This window comes from Somniosus microcephalus, chromosome 18, assembly GCF_052327205.1.
Source record: "Somniosus microcephalus isolate GS21.2 chromosome 18, FLI_Smic_1.0, whole genome shotgun sequence".
Lineage (NCBI taxonomy): Eukaryota > Metazoa > Chordata > Chondrichthyes > Squaliformes > Somniosidae > Somniosus > Somniosus microcephalus.
In genome coordinates, this window is record NC_141004.1 from 47,187,541 (window position 1) to 47,203,251 (window position 15,711).

The 15,711-nt window shown below is 50.8% G+C and overlaps 1 pseudogene; it reads left to right on the forward strand.

Annotated features, from left to right (window-relative positions):
• The first annotated feature begins 8,999 nt into the window (after nucleotides 1-8,999).
• On the forward strand, nucleotides 9,000-9,947 carry LOC147105255 (uncharacterized; annotated as a pseudogene).
• The last annotated feature ends 5,764 nt before the right edge of the window (nucleotides 9,948-15,711 follow it).

The window sequence follows — 15,711 nt, forward strand, 5'->3', positions numbered from 1 at the left end:
AAAGGCCAGTGAGGGTAGCAAGAAGGAATGGCGTCAGGAAGGGGAGAGTGCAGAAAAGGCAAGGACATGTTTCGGGTGTGGGAAGACGGGACACTGGATGCGAGAGTGCCCGACCCAGGAAAAGGGGCAAGGCCGAGGGGATCCTCCGGTGCAAAAGGCACAGACTGTCGAGGCGAATGGGGCGACCGGGGAACCGTTTGACTGCCCATCGGACGTTTTTTGTGCAGGAGAAAGGGAGGGTAGACGCTGCCGCGAGCAGTGTGATCCCGACCGCTCCCGTGTGCCCAACATCCTGACTAGAACGCGCCCAGCCTGAGTACCTGTGTCCGCTCACGTACGGTGAGTGAGGCAGACCTTGTGTGAAGATGGGGGTGGAGACGGTACACGGGAAGTACTTGGTGGACACCGGGGCCTCGAGCACGGTGATCCATTCAAGGAACCCGACCAACTCACCCTGGTCTAGTAAGATCCCATTCAGTCTCGTGAGGTTCACAGGGAACGAGCAGGCGGGGGCAATGTCCAAACCTTTGACCAAGTGGAAATGCATCCTAATAAAGTGGGAACAACCAGGGTCAGGAGTCCTGGGGGCCGACTTTATGTTGACCCATCATATAATAGTGGATTGAAGGAATCACTGCCTATGCGGGGCAGCGGATTCAGATAAAGCCGAGGAGGTGCTAGTGATCACAAGAGACAAAGGAAGGGGTAGTGTGTGTACTATGAAGCCCAAGGGGAGTTACGACCTGGAGCAATTGGTCAGTAATACCCCAGCCAAGTATCAGGCGAATGTGAGAGACAATCTTGCATCGTTCGGCACGCACAAACACGACTGTGGCTGGGTGACAGGGGTAGAAGTCCGAGTACACGGGGACCCCATGTCACGGCCACAAAAGCAGTATAATTTCCCCACAGAGGCAGAAGCCGACTTGGAAACAGCACTGGGATCCCTGGTAGAACAGGAGGTGTTGAGGCCGATAGCCACCCATGTGAACTCACCACGCTGGCCGGTTAGGAAACCCGATCAGTCGTGGAGGGCCACCGTGGATTATCGGGTGCTCAATAAAAACATCCCAGCCTGCGCGCCTCAGTCGCGGCTGTTGCCGATCTGATAGGGAGCTTCCCAGTGACCGCAACCACTTTTACGGTGCTGGATATCTCCAATGGGTTTTGGTCGATTCCTCTAAAAAGGGAAGATCAATACAAGTTTGCCTTTACTTTTAAAGGGCACCACTACACCTGGACATGCCTTCCCCAGGGTTTTCATAACAGCCCTTCCATATTCCACCAGTGTATGGAGGACGTCTTAAAGGGTTTTAGCCGACCTCAGCAGCTAGTACAGTATGTGGACGACTTGCTTTTGTTCTCCGTCGAGGGGGAGGAGCATAGGCCACTGCTGGCCGAGCTTCTCGAGCTGCTGAGGGAGGCCGGGTTTAAAGTAAACCCGAAGAAAGCCCAGATCGGCCGCGAGGAAGTCAAATTCCTCGGGATGATGGTAAGGGCAGGGGAAAGGGCCATAGATGAAGCGGAAAGAAAGGCAGTACAGGAGTTACCAGCCCCCCCAAGGATATAACAGGGGTAAGATCCTTCCTGGGACTCACAGGGTACTGCAGGGATTTTATTGAGGGTTACGCAGCCACGGCAGCCCCTCTGCTGTGGCTCCTCCGCAAGGGAGTCTGGTGGGAGTGGGACCAGAACTGTCAGGAAGCGTTCACACGCCTCAAGGAGGAATTGCAGACAGCTCCCGCACTGGGGACCATCAACGGTGGGGAGGAATTCTTTTTAGAGGTGGCAGCCAGCGGGGATAGCTTGAGCGTGGTGTTGCTCCAGGAGCGACACGGCAAGCTACGGCCCGTGGTCTACTCATCCTGGGTTCTCACCAAGGTAGAACGGGGATATTCCAACTGCGAGAGGCATCTCCTGGCCATGCATTGGGCTGTAAAGCGCTCACAGCTCTTTACGGGATGATCCCTGATAGTTCTACTCACCCACCATACCCCCACTCAGATGTTGTTGGACGGGAGAATAAAGGACGGGACAGGGAGCAGTGCTCGCTTTGCTCGCTGGACATTATTACTCTCGCAGATGAATCTAAGAGTGCAGGGGTTGACCGAGCCCAAGTTGGCAGCGAACATGATTCATCCAGGTACGGCCCACACATGTACGGTAGAAGGGGTATGGGACGTCGATGTCGGGTTCCGGGCCGGGTTACACCCGACGGGCCACAACATTTATGTGGAAGGGTCCAGTTCGGTAGCAAAGGGGGAGCGCTTCACCGGGTGCGGGATTTATGACCCCACAGCTAAGATAGCTAAGGCCCTTAAACCCCCCAGCACCCTGAGCGCTCAGCACACCGAACTGGCGGCGGTGGTGCATGTGCTCACCCACCCCGACGAGTTCCCCACCCCCTACACCATCTGCACGGATTCCATGTTTACATGTAATTCGTGCGCCGAGTACCTGGCCATCTGGGCTCGGCACAGTTTTAAATCCACGGATAGGAAGCCCCGAGCAACAGCACCACTGCTAGGGAGGATTTTGGAGGCCAGAGGCACCCGGGGAGATCACTATATACATAAGGTCAAGGCACTCTCTTAGGCAGAGCCCAGAGGGGAAGGTAACCAAAGGGCTGATGAGTTGGCCAAGCAAGGGGCCAGGGAAGGAGAGATCTGGGATCCCTATGAAGTAGGCCTGGAAGCAGCAATCCGGGACAAGGGAGGAACACCGGGGGTAACTTTGGCCCCGGACTTAAAACAAGTCCAAGCCCAGGATCCCGTCCTTAAGGCTATCCTGGGGAAGAAGGAAAAAGGCGAACAGATAGAGGGTCCGTTCGGAACAGTGGACATTACCGTTAAAGAGGGGATGCTATTTAAAGGGGATCAGTGGATAGTTCCCAAGCGGTACCAGAGGGAATTCCTCCAGTTGGCCCATGGGGGCCCAGGAGCCGGACACCCAGGGCCGGAAACTACCTGGCGGAGGGTAGAACAGGCACGGTAGTGGCTGCAAGTCAGGGAGGATATCTGCGACTTTTGCGCAGCAAACAACCCCGATCCTCAGCATAGGAAAATCCCCATAGGAAACACAAGGAGGGTAGAGGGACCATGGCAGTCCCTCCAGGTCGATTACATCGGACCACTACCCACCACACAGGCAGGTAACAAATACTGCCTAGTCCTGGTGGACGTGTTCTCCAAGTGGGTGGAAGCCTTATGTTGATGAGCAGCCATGGCTTTGGCAACGGCAAGGATTCTGGTAAAGGAAGTGTCCTCCCGATGGGGACTGCCACAGGTCGCGGAGTCCGATCAAGGGAGTCATTTCATGGGGCAAGTAATGCAGACCACCTTGAATCTTTTAGGGATTGACGGGAAGTGGCATATGGCTCACAACCCTCAGTCATCGGGAGTTGTGGAGCGCCTTAACCGAACGATTAAAGAAAGACTAAGGAAAGAGACAGGTTCGTCTCCGAAAAAGTGGGATGAGGTCCTGCCGTTGGCTAACAAGGGAAATTAGGGATAGCATAAGAATCCAAAGATCCGGTGGCATAGATCCGGTGGCATAGTGGTTAGCACTGTTGCCTCACAGCGCCAGAGACCCGGGTTCGAATCCAACCTCGGGCGACTGTCTGTGTGGAGTTTGCACATTCTCCCCGTGTTTGCGTGGGTTTTCTCCGGGTGCTCCGGTTTCCTCCCACAGTCCAAAGATGTGCGGGTTAGGTTGATTGGCTATGATAAATTGACCCTTAGTGTTAGGGGGATTAAATACGTGGGGTTACAGGGATAGGGTGGGATATGTGTTGGTGTAGGGGTTACGGGGATCGGGTGGGATATGTGTCGGTGCAGGCTCGATGGGCCAAAATGGCCTCTATCTGCACTGTGGGGTTTCTGTGATTCTGTGATTCTGAGGACATATAAATTGGCCAGAAAAAGCAGCAAACCTGAGGATTGGGAGCAGTTTAGGATTCAGCAAAGGAGGACAAAGGGCTTAATTAAGAGGGGGGAAATAGAGTATGAGAGTAAGCTTGCAGGGAACATAAAAACTGACTGTAAAAGTTTCTATAGATATGTGAAGAGAAAAAGATTGGTTAAGTCAAGCGTAGGTCCCTTGCAGTCAGAATCAGGGGAATTTATAATGGGAAACAAAGAAATGGCATACTTTGGTTCTGTCTTCACAAAGGAGGACACAAATAACCTCCCAGAGATGTTGGGGAACATAGGGTCTAATGAGAGGGAGGAACTGAATGAAATCAGTATTTGTAGGGAAATGGTGTTAGGGAAATTGACGGGATTGAAGGCCGATAAATCTGCAGGGCCTAATAATTTACATCCTAGGGTACTTAAGGAAGTGGCCCTAGAAATAGTAGATGCATTGCTGGTCATCTTCCAAAATTCTATAGACTCTGGAACAGTTCCCATGGATTGGAGGGTAGCTAATGTAACCCCATTATTTAAAAAAGGTAGTAGAGAGAAAACGGAGAATTATAGACCAGTAAGCCTGACATCGGTAGTGGGGAAAATGCTAGAGTCCATTATAAAATATGTAATAGCAGAGCACTTGGACAACAGTGACAGGATCGGACAAAGTCAACATGGATTTACAAAAGGTAAATCATGCTTGAATAATCTACTGGAATTTTTCGAGAATGTAACTGGTAGAATAGATAAGGGAGAACCAATGGATGTGGTGTATTTGGACTTTCAGAAGGCATTCGATAAGGTCCCGCATACGAGATTAGCGTGCAAAGTTAAAGCACATGAGGTTGGAGGTAAGGTACTGACTTGGATAGAGAACTGGTTGGCAGACAGGAAACAAAGAGTTGGAATAAACGGGTCTTTTTCCAAGTGGCAGGCAGTGACTAGTGGGGTACCGCAGGGATCGGTGCTAGGACCCCAGTTATTCACAACATATATTAATGATCTAGACGAGTGAAGAAGATGTAATATCTCCAAGTTTGCAGACAACACAAAGCTGGGTGGGCGTGTGTGCTGTGAGGAGGATGCAGAGAAACTCCAGTATGATTTGGACAGGTTGGGTGATTGGGCAGATGCATGGCAGATGCAGTATAATGTGGATAAATGTGAGGTTATCCACTGAATCACTTAGATGGTAAAGAGACCTACATCAGAATGCTGTTCATAGACTACAGCTCAGTATTCAACACTATCGTCCCCAACAAGCTGGCCACCAAACTCCAAACTCTTGGCCTGAACACTTCCCTCTGCAACTGGACCCTGGACTTCCTAACAAACAGACCCCAGTCTGTCAAATTAGGTAACCACACCTCCCCCCCCGACCCTGAACACGGGGGCCCCACAAGGATGTGTGCTGAGCCCCCTCCTCTACTCCCTCTTCACCCACGACTGTGTGGCTGTTCATGGTTCCAACACCATCATCAAGTTTGCGGATGATACCACGGTAGTAGGCCAGATCACCAACAATGATGAGTCAGCCTACAGGGAGGAGGTCCAGCATCTCGTGAAGTGGTGCGCCGATAACAACCTGGCCCTGAACATCAAGAAAACCAAAGAAATCATTGTGGACTTCAGGAAGTCTAAAGGCGAAAGTCATACCCCCATCCACATCAATGGGGCTGTGGTGGAAAGGGTGGACAGCTTTAAGTTCCTCGGAGTCCACATCACGGAAGACCTCTCCTGGTCCCTCAATACCTCCTCCCTGGTGAAGAAGGCCCAGCAGCGCCTATATTTCCTAAGGAGGCTGAAGGGATGTAACCTGTCACCCCTGATCCTCTCTAACTTTTACCGCTGCACAATAGAGAGCATCCTGACAAACTGTATCACAGTATGGTATGGCAGCTGTAGCTACTATGACCGGAAAGCCCTGCAGCGGGTAGTCAAAACTGCCCAACGCATTACCGGCACCCGGCTACCGACCATAGAGCACATATATCAGAAACGCTGTTTACGGAGGTCATGGTCCATCATCAAAGACCCTAACCACCCCAGCCACAGTCTGTTCGCCCTCCTGCCATCTGGGAGATGCTACAGATGCATTCGCACCCGTACGACCAGATTTAGGAACAGCTTCTTTCCCAGGGCTGTCATCCTACTGAACTCCACAAATAAACTCTAAAGCCTGCACATCTGCCAATGCACTTTATTATGGTTATGCTTATGTTAATGTATTACAAGCCAAATGTATGTTGAATGTTTAAATGTCTTAATCTAAATGTACACTCTCGGGAGCCGCAAGCCTACATTTCGTTGTACTGCACTTGTGCACTAACAATGACAATAAAAGTTGATTTGATTTGATTTTGATTTTGGTGGCAAGAACAGGAAGGCAGGTTATTATCTGAATGGCAATAGATTGGGAGAAGGGGAAGTGCAACGAGACCTGGGTGTCCTTGTGCACCAGTCGCTGAAGGTAAGCATGCAGGTGCAGCAGGCGGAATAGAAGGCAAATGGTATGTTGGCCTTCATAGCGAGAGGATTCGCGTACAGGTGCAAGGATGTCTTGCTGCAGTTATACAGGGCCTTGGTGAGACCACACCTTGAGTATTGTGTGCAGTTTTGATTGCCTTATCTGAGGAAGGATGTTCTTGCCATGGAGGGAGTGCAGCGAAGATTCAGCAGACTGATACCTGGGATGGCAGGAATGACGTATGAACAGAGATTGGGTCGATTAGGTTTATATTCGCTAGAGTTTAGAAGAATGAGAGGGGATCTCGTTGAAACTTATAAAATTCTAACAGGACTAGACAGACTAGATGCAGGAAGGATGTTCCCGATGGCAGGGGTGTCCAGAACCAGGGGTCATAGTCCAAAGATAAGGGGTAAGCCATTTAGAACTGAGATGAGGAGGAATTTCTTCACCCAGAGAGTGGTCAACCTGTGGAATTCTCTACCACAGAAGGCAGTTGAGGCCAATTCATTAAATAAATTCAAGAAGGAGTTAGATATATTTCTTAAGGCTAAAGGGATCAAGAAATATGGGGAGAAAGCAGGGACAGAGTATTGAATTTGGATGATCAGCCATGATCTCATTGAATGGCGGAACAGGCTCGAGGGGCCAAATGGCCTACTCCTGCTCCTATCTTCTATGTTTCTATGTATTAATGGGTGTCTGGGCCAGCCTCTCCAGAAGCATAGGGTATTCCCCGCATGAGCTCATGACCGGGAGGGTCATGCGCAACCCCACCCACGTTTTGGCACCGGTCCTAATGGAAGCCCAGGTCAGGGAAGTGAACCGGGACAAGTTTGTACAGAATCTGTATGATAAATTAAAACAGAGTCACTGGCAGACAGCCAGTAACATGGAGAACCAGCACCAGAAAAATCGATTGCTGCTCGAGCCCCAGAAAACCCACGAGTGGAAGGTGGGAGACCAGGTAATGATACGGAACTAGGCCCGGGTAGGGGCATTTGAGCCACTATACATGGGGCTGTATAGCTTAGTGGACAAGGCAAGCCCCATGGTGTACGTGGTTAAACTCTCAAAATGCACGATGTGGTTCCATATTAACCAGTGCAAGCGGTTTAACCCAGGGGAGAGAACAACAAAAGTTAAACGACACCAAGGCCCAATAATGAGCATGGTGGACGCGGGTCTTCCTCCCATGATTTGGGACGACGATGACCCGGTGGTCGGGACCGTAAGGAGGAGCAGTAGGGTCCCGTGGCCGAGGACGCTGTGGACGCCTCCTTACACGCCGACCGTGAGCCGCAAAAGGCCCCGGCGAGAAGAGCCTTAGCGGGGACACCTGGCAACATGGGTAGTGATGTACATAGTTCTTGTATATAATGAAGCCAGACCTGTGGAGGTAAACCCTCCCACAGAACGTGATTGTTGCTTTTTGTTTCATAGGAAGCTGAGGACGGAATGGAGACAGCCCTGAGACTGAGTGTGATCTTGAGGTTGGCCGGAATGGGTCACAGCAGGAGAGGGGACACTGAGTCGTCCCTCCTCTACGGCTGTACTGGGGGGGGGGCCACTGTGACTAAGGGGGGGAGGAGGGGGGGGCACAGACGGGATGGCAGCCTACTTCCACGAGGGAAGATGACCAGGGTGGCTGGGGTCCAATTCGATGAAATACTCCAGCCACGCCGGGTTCTCGTACGGGGAGGCTTCCCTACCACGTCCCCAACTGAAGATCACAGCCACACGGGTTAGGGTGACCGAGGACAAGCGCATGTGCTTAAGATGCAAGGGACACATTCCCATGGGATAGTGGTGGTGGCTTAGGAAGTTGAGTCAGGACAAGGGGAACAGGTCAGCGGACTGGGAAAGACTGGGGAACGACACGTACCGACAGATCACGGGGACGAAGGGGGGAGTGGAAGTGTGCTGGAACAAGTGGTGGAAGGAGGAACAGGGGATTTATGCGTGTGTGTGGAGGTCAGAACGGATCTGCCCAGCGGGTGTGTCGATTGCTTTCATACGGCAATGGCAGGATTCCGGGGCCGGTATGGGATGGGATCGGAGTTTGGATGCTTGCGTAGTCCCAGACCCTCCCAACACAATAAATTCCACGGAACTGGTAGTGCACGATAGGAAGCCCCTGCCCACAGCCCCACTGGTACAGGAGACAGAAGTTAGGTGTCCCGCCACCACACCAGGCTCGGGGAATGGTTTAGTTCTAGTCCTGACCGGGAAGGTTTTATTCCAGGATGTACATTACGCGGCCGCATCGGTCATCTTAAATTTAACCCGGGTGCAGCTGCCCGAGTGGTGTCTGAAGGAGACTGAGCAGTTTTACGAAACCCTTATGAAAGAAATGGTTCCGCCAATTTTTCGAACTCAGCTACGGGGATGTGAGGCGGGAGAAACTATATGGCATGGATGCGCACGATAGAGGCAATCCGGGTAGACAAAGGCGAGGGACAGTTAATGACATGGCCACGGCTTTCAGCATGGACACGTCCCTTGTCAATAGTATGGATGATACCCAGCTGCAGATGCAGATTAATAGTTTAAAGGACCAGCTGTGAAAGTTACTTGGGGAAGGGAACGAGGTGGAATGTTCGGAGCTAAAAGAAGACCAGGCGATGACCATTCATTTAAAAGAGGTCATCGCTGAGCTGGAGACACACGCCAAGACCATCAACGATTTGATACGGGAGGACAGGAATGCCTCGGCACAGGCAGCGAGAAGTGATGCGTGTGTGTTGTACGGTGCATGGTTGCTAAACGAGGGACGCAGTAATCTGGAGGACATACAAGGTCGCGTCCCGTCGTGGGTTAGCAACCGACACCTCACAGCGCTCAGCCCGGATCATAATTCGATGAGCCCGTGTCAGCTCCGATTAGCTTCCGAAGCCTACCCAGTCCCAGTTGATTGCGGACGGTCCAACCACACGATTATGGGGATTGTACTGCGGATGCCGGTAATGGGCGGGTCACTGCAGCCAGTGCCAGTATACCGGGTCGATAACATTGGCATCTTGAGGGACGGGGTGCATGTGCGGTATCATGGGGCGCCACCGTTTGTTATAAAGTGGGAGCACGCCATGACCGGCACTGACCTCAAGGGGTGCCAGAGCAGGGGCGCACATGTGATATTGTGTCCCCAGCACCTGAACACGTTCAATCGAACAGTGTGTGGGTTTGAATCAGAAAGTGCAGAGCCCATTAATTGCACCATGGAGGTGATGGCCCAGAGCCACGTTCCACCTCAGGTAGCATACGCGGGCGATGGGACGTACTGCGTCATGGAAAGCGTGGACCAGTATTGGGTACACAACGATACTTGGTGCCCGGTCACCGATTCGACTTTCTGCTTCAAACCCCACACAGAAGTTCAGGTGGCGCAAGAGCGCATCCTTCCCATTTCAGAGCCATCCACAGTACACCTCATGGTTAACAACACGGTACAGAATCTGCAGCAGTACGTTACACAGTTCGGGTATGAGATACAGCCTCTGCCCGAACACCTCACAAAATTAATAAAAGCCGTTGAGCAGTCACAAAAACATTTTTACATGCTCGAACAGTGAAACCGGGACATGGGAGGAAATTAAAGGGATGATTTCCCCACCCTGGTGGGACATTGGGTTAAATGTCGAGATCCCTCCGTGGATCCGGATATATTCGCTCGCTCTTGTAATTATACAGAGTTTGGTGGGATTGTACTTGTTACGGCTCCCCTGTAAAAAGCGAAGTAAGGCACTCCGAAGTCGTTGGCAGGCCCTGATTAAAGGGTAACCAGGAGTTTTGTTCTCTGTAAAAAGTTGTATAAGTATGTATTTGTGATTAAAGAACAGGACCTGGGGATTTTAAAGGTAATGAATGGCTTGGTTGAGGCTCACGATGCTTCTACACAATGGAAGAAGACAAGGATGCTTGATATTCCAGTGGGGACATTGAAATATCAAAGGGGGGTCTGTAAGCAGCAGCGCAGGCCCCAAAGATTTTTTTTTTGTATCGGACATTTTGTATGATCGTTACTGCTGATTGATCAGCAGCCTGTTTGGAGAAGATGGGAGGGGCCCAGGTGTTTGTGATGGACAGGAGATTCCAGCCAGGCCTACAACCTGATTACGGGAGAATGTCTGAGCAGACAGAGTTCTCTGGGAATCAATGGGCCCGTTAGGTGACTCATACGGTAATGGGCAGAAGATGGAGGGCCATTGGAAACTGATGGGAAACCACTTAACCCAGGATCGGGTAATAAGTGCGGCCCATCATCTGCCATTAACACCAGCACCTAGATGAGATAGCCCCGAAAGGCGGGAAACCAGACAAAGAAGGGTGATTAAAAAAACATCACTGCAATACACAGAACTTAATGAATTTTTAGGATATAAGAGAAGGCAGCTTTGGCCATTCTCACTCTCTCTCGCTTGCTCTCGCCTTCGCGTGCCCTTATCTCTGAACCAAGAACCAAGCACTCTGTCTGACATGGAGAGAAGAAACCACCACGAGCGACAAGAGCCTCGCCTTGCTCTTCGACTGTAGGAACGAACCTCGAAACTGGGACTTGGATACTGCATCGGCGATATGGAACCAGGAGACAAGCAGCGAGCAAGAAAACGAACAATCGGGGTGAGCATTGTCCAAGCCCATACATCCTTACGACCACCAGTACTGTGTGACGGGGTGTTGTGTGTCCCAACCAATCCAGAGGGGCTTAGTGGGGAGATTCTGTGTGCATTATATAGTGTATGTTCCGGGGTTTGTGGGACAAGTCCATGTTATACTCTGTATAGCAACACAGTGTGATTTTAGACGTCTTAACACGAGATAGGGGCCTTTTCGACGGGACAAGTTGTATTGTTGTACTGTTTGTTTTATGCCACCCGGCATTTTACGTACTGGAGGCGGGTGTGTGTGTTAACCTTATTAAACACTGTACGGTTGAGTCCGAAAAGCTTGTCTGTGTTCCAATCCTGTTCACCGTAATTCCTGTTGTCTAGAACTAATCAAAAATCAAATCAACTTTTTATTGTCATTATTAGTGCACAAGTGCAGTACAACGAAATGTAGGGGAGGTGATTCGAACCACCAAGGCAAACCACCTACAGGTCCACTAGTGTCCCGGGCTCCCTGGAACTCGTCAGTGAAAGCAAGGCAAGAACACAGCGGCAATTGAGATACTGAAGTAATCTCAGGGAAATATGCCACTAAGTACTCAGTACTCACAGCTGCTTTCTTACCTGCTTGTGGAAAAGGGGTTGCTCATCATACTTTCGCTGAGAGGTTACTTTACCCACTTTGGAGGTTTCTTCAACACTTTGGAGGTTTGGAGGTCTGAACTGCAATTTGGAGGTTTTCTCTATCAGATCAGAATGGGTGCCACTTATGCTGCCTTAGATTGGACCTCAGAGGAGGAACAAGATGACCAGCAACAGCACCAGGAACAGCAGCCTGCTGGTCACAGACCTGTAGCTCCACAGGAGAGAGACGAGCAGCAGAGAGGGAGCAGCAGAGAGCAGCATCAGAGAGGTGCAGCTCACAGGAGGCCATACCCAGCAGACAGGGTCTACAGGCAGAGGATAGGCTTCCTCGACACGTCTGAACACAAGTGTCTCAGGAGGCTCAGGGTGTTGCGACAGGTGGTGGCAGACATTTGCAGCCTGCTGGTACAAGACCTGCTGCCAACTGGACATGGTAGCCACGCTTTTTCAGTGTATGTCAAAGTCACCACACCCCTCAACTTTTCTACCTTTGGATCCTTCTAGGGCTTTGCCGGAGACATTTGCAGGATCTCGCAGTTGGCAGCACACAAATGCATAACTGACAGGTGACTGACAGCTTGTTCGCTGGCAATTATGTCAACTTTGCCTGTGATGACACCAGTCAGAATGAGCTGGTGCTTGGGTTTGCGGCTCTGGCTGGCTTCCCACAGGTGCAGGGCATCGTCGACTGCACACACATGGCAATCCGGGCACCCCCAGAACAACCAGAAGTATTTGTCAACTACCACTCCATCAATGTGCAGCTGGTAAGCAACCACAAAAAATCTTTATGCAGGTGTTCACAAGATTCCTGGGCAACTGCCATGATGTCTTCATTCTGCGGCAGTCCATCCTTCCAAACGTCTTCACACCTGGAAGCAGAGTTACCAGCTGGCTGCTCGGAGACAAGGGATATCCACTTAAAACGTGGCTGACGACACCTCTCAGAAGCCCAAGGAATGGGGGCCAGGAGCGCTATAATGGATGCCATATGACCACCAGATGTATCAGCGAACAAGCCATCGGCATGCTGAAGATGCGCTTCAGATGCCTGGACAGATCTGGATGTGCCCTTCAGTTTGCACCAGCCAGGGTCACCAGAATGGTTGTGGTGTGCTGTAATTAGCACAACATTGCCCAGCAGCGAAGTTTGAACCTGCAGGAGGACCAAGGTGCTGAGCGCAGAGCCTCTTTGGAGGATTCCGAGGAGGAGGAAGAGGAGAAGACGAGGAGGAGAAGGAGGAAGACAAGGAGGCGGAAGGTGATGAGGGCAATGCACCACCAGTGGTGCACATTTCTTCCTGGGATGCCTGGAATGCTCTGATTATTGAGAGGTTCACTTAGGTTCCACCAGTGTACCCATCTTACAATCTCATGCAAAAACCACTTTTCACCCCTTACCCCCACCCAATGCCACTAACACAAAGCAGTCCTGCAAACAACTAAGCATCCCTTTCACATCCACCCATTGGTCGGTGTTAAATTAGGTCTTCCCATTCATCATCAGACAACTGAAAAGGCTACTTGCCAACCAACAACCAAGAATGGGCAAGAGGGGAAAGTGTTGCAAAAGAATAATATTTATTTGCTTCAAATGAGGAAAAGAACCTTTACAATATAACAATGTGTATACCCTTGAGCAACTACAAATCTTTACTCTTCTTTTTCCTAGTGCTTCTACATGGTGCAATCCCTGTATATTGAGCAGAGGTACAGGCAGCCTACTCACATCCCTGCTCTGATTGCGGAGATGTTCTTGGCCGACGTCCTCTGGGTTTTGGTGCCCGTCAGGACTCCACCAAATACTGCTCCACCTGCACTTGTGCAGAGGCAGACTCGGCCATCGGGTCACAAGGCAGCTTGTCGGGCTGAGGTGGAGGAAACGGGTGAGAAGTGGGAGCGCTTTGAGCGGAGTCCCCACTTCCATGTCCCCTTTCGCCATCATCCCTCTCATGGCCCAGTCGCACTTCACTGCTAGCACTGTGCTGGAGAACACTTTGCTGCAGATCAGTCGGGTGCTGCAAGGCCAAGGCTAGGGTATCATTCATTATTTAAGGTGGCATTCAGAGTCTGAATGCCCTTGTCCAAGGCCTGCATGCATTCATTCGATTGCCAGGTTTGATGCTCCATGTAGTTGTCCACTCTATCCATGGAAAAAGACATCATAGCAATGGCCTGTGATAGCATCCCACTAATGCTTGAGGCGGACTCCTCCAATCTCTCTGCAATTGTGAACCGTGTGCTTGGAACTCCTGTCAGTACATCGCACATTCACTGCTGCTGCTCAATGATTCTCCTCTTCATCGATGGCCCCAGGGACACTGTATCTGCGTCCAGCTGAGCAGAGCTTGGAGAGGGCTGTGCCCTCCGACGTGGACTCTCCACAGCTGTCCCTGACTCCACCATCTGCTCTTGCTCACTTGTGAAGTGCGAGTCACCAGGTGAAAACCTAACTGCCTCTCTTCCTGGTCCCACCGAAGTATCTTAGTTTGCAGAAGTCCTGTGATGGTGCATCCTCAGAGGGACTGAGCTCCTCTGAGGAGTCGCTGGTGGGGAACTCGATCAACTCCTGCTGGACATGTGAAGGCCCTGTGGGAGATAAAGGACATGAATGAGTACTGTCAAGGGAAGAATGTTGGAAGTTATCATTATGAACATGATCATATTTCACTCGCTGTTGAAATCAAGTCAACCTGACTGAATGTTGTATGCCATGTGGCTGTCTGATATTTAATTCTGTCAGCGGGTAGCTGGGAGGCCTCATCTCTCCATCTCTGATAGCCAGGCATGCTGAGACTCCACTGATCTGCAGCTCCTCCTGCTCTGCTGCTGTTAATTGTGAGATGGCTGGAGGACCACCTCCAGTTCTCTGACTCTCCCTGGTGTTCTCTGCTCTCTTCTGCAAGGAGGGACAGAACAGATCTATGAGTAGCTGTAATGGCATGTGTTCACCTGATGGATGGAGAGCATTTGGTGAGGGTGAAAATGAGGAAGAGGCATGACATTGCATAAGGATGAGGGTGAGTATCAGTGGTGGATGGGTAGATGGAGATGTGAGGAAGTGCATAGACAGAGAGGGATGGGTGCACCTGCAAGGTAAGTTGGTGTGAGAAGTGATGTGCTGGAGTAGGCTTGAGAAGGCAGAGTGAGGGGGATGGGGTGATGCACACACTCGGATGTAGGTGAATATGCCACTGCTCTCACCTTTCCTGCCCTGTTTAGGTCATTAATCTGCTCTCTGCAGGACATGGCACTACGCTCCTGCTGCTGAGCTCCTCCGCTACCTCCAACCACGTCTTCTTGGTTTCCCCAGCAAGCTTCTTCCTCCCACTGCTAGGGAAGAGTATCTCTCTCCTACTCCTCACAGCCCCCAGCAGCACATCCAGGGAGGCGTCTGTGAAGCAGGGCGCAGCCTTTGCCCATCTGGACTCCATTGCAACACCTTCAGTTCTCTGACAGCCAACTCCAACTCCTTCAACTTGCATGTTTCGATTGTCCCTTTAAATACTGGAGTTGAGATTGCATCATGCGAGTCATCGTCCTGCCCACTGCCGCTGATTGGACGGGAAACCCGGAAGGAAAATGATAATGAGGCGGCTGTGTTAAAAAGCCACTGAGAGATGCGCTTAACATATTTTCAGTTTTCCCACACGTTACCGAACCCCCAACTCGCTCCTGGCGCGACTGCATCTTAAAATCTAGCCGAAAGTTCAAAAAAAAATTCTACCAGAACATTTTGGATTTATACAACATCTTTAATGTGAAAAAAAACACCTCACAGTGCTTAACTCGGGTATGAAGAAAAATTTAAGCCGAGCCCAACAAGAAAATATTAGTGACAAAATCCTTGTGCAAAGAGTCGGGGTTTAGGGAAGAGAGGAAAGTGAAGAGGCAGATGAATTTAGGGAAGGAATTTGAAATAATATGATCTAGATGACTGAAGCACAACCACCGAGGATGTGGAACAGGCTAGAGTTAGGGATGGAGAGTGGGGTAGGGTGGGTGTAGTGGCTTAAGGTTAGAGATATGCAGGGATAAGGTTTAAAATTCTAGATAACGTAATTAGTTTTCCCAGAGTTTCTTG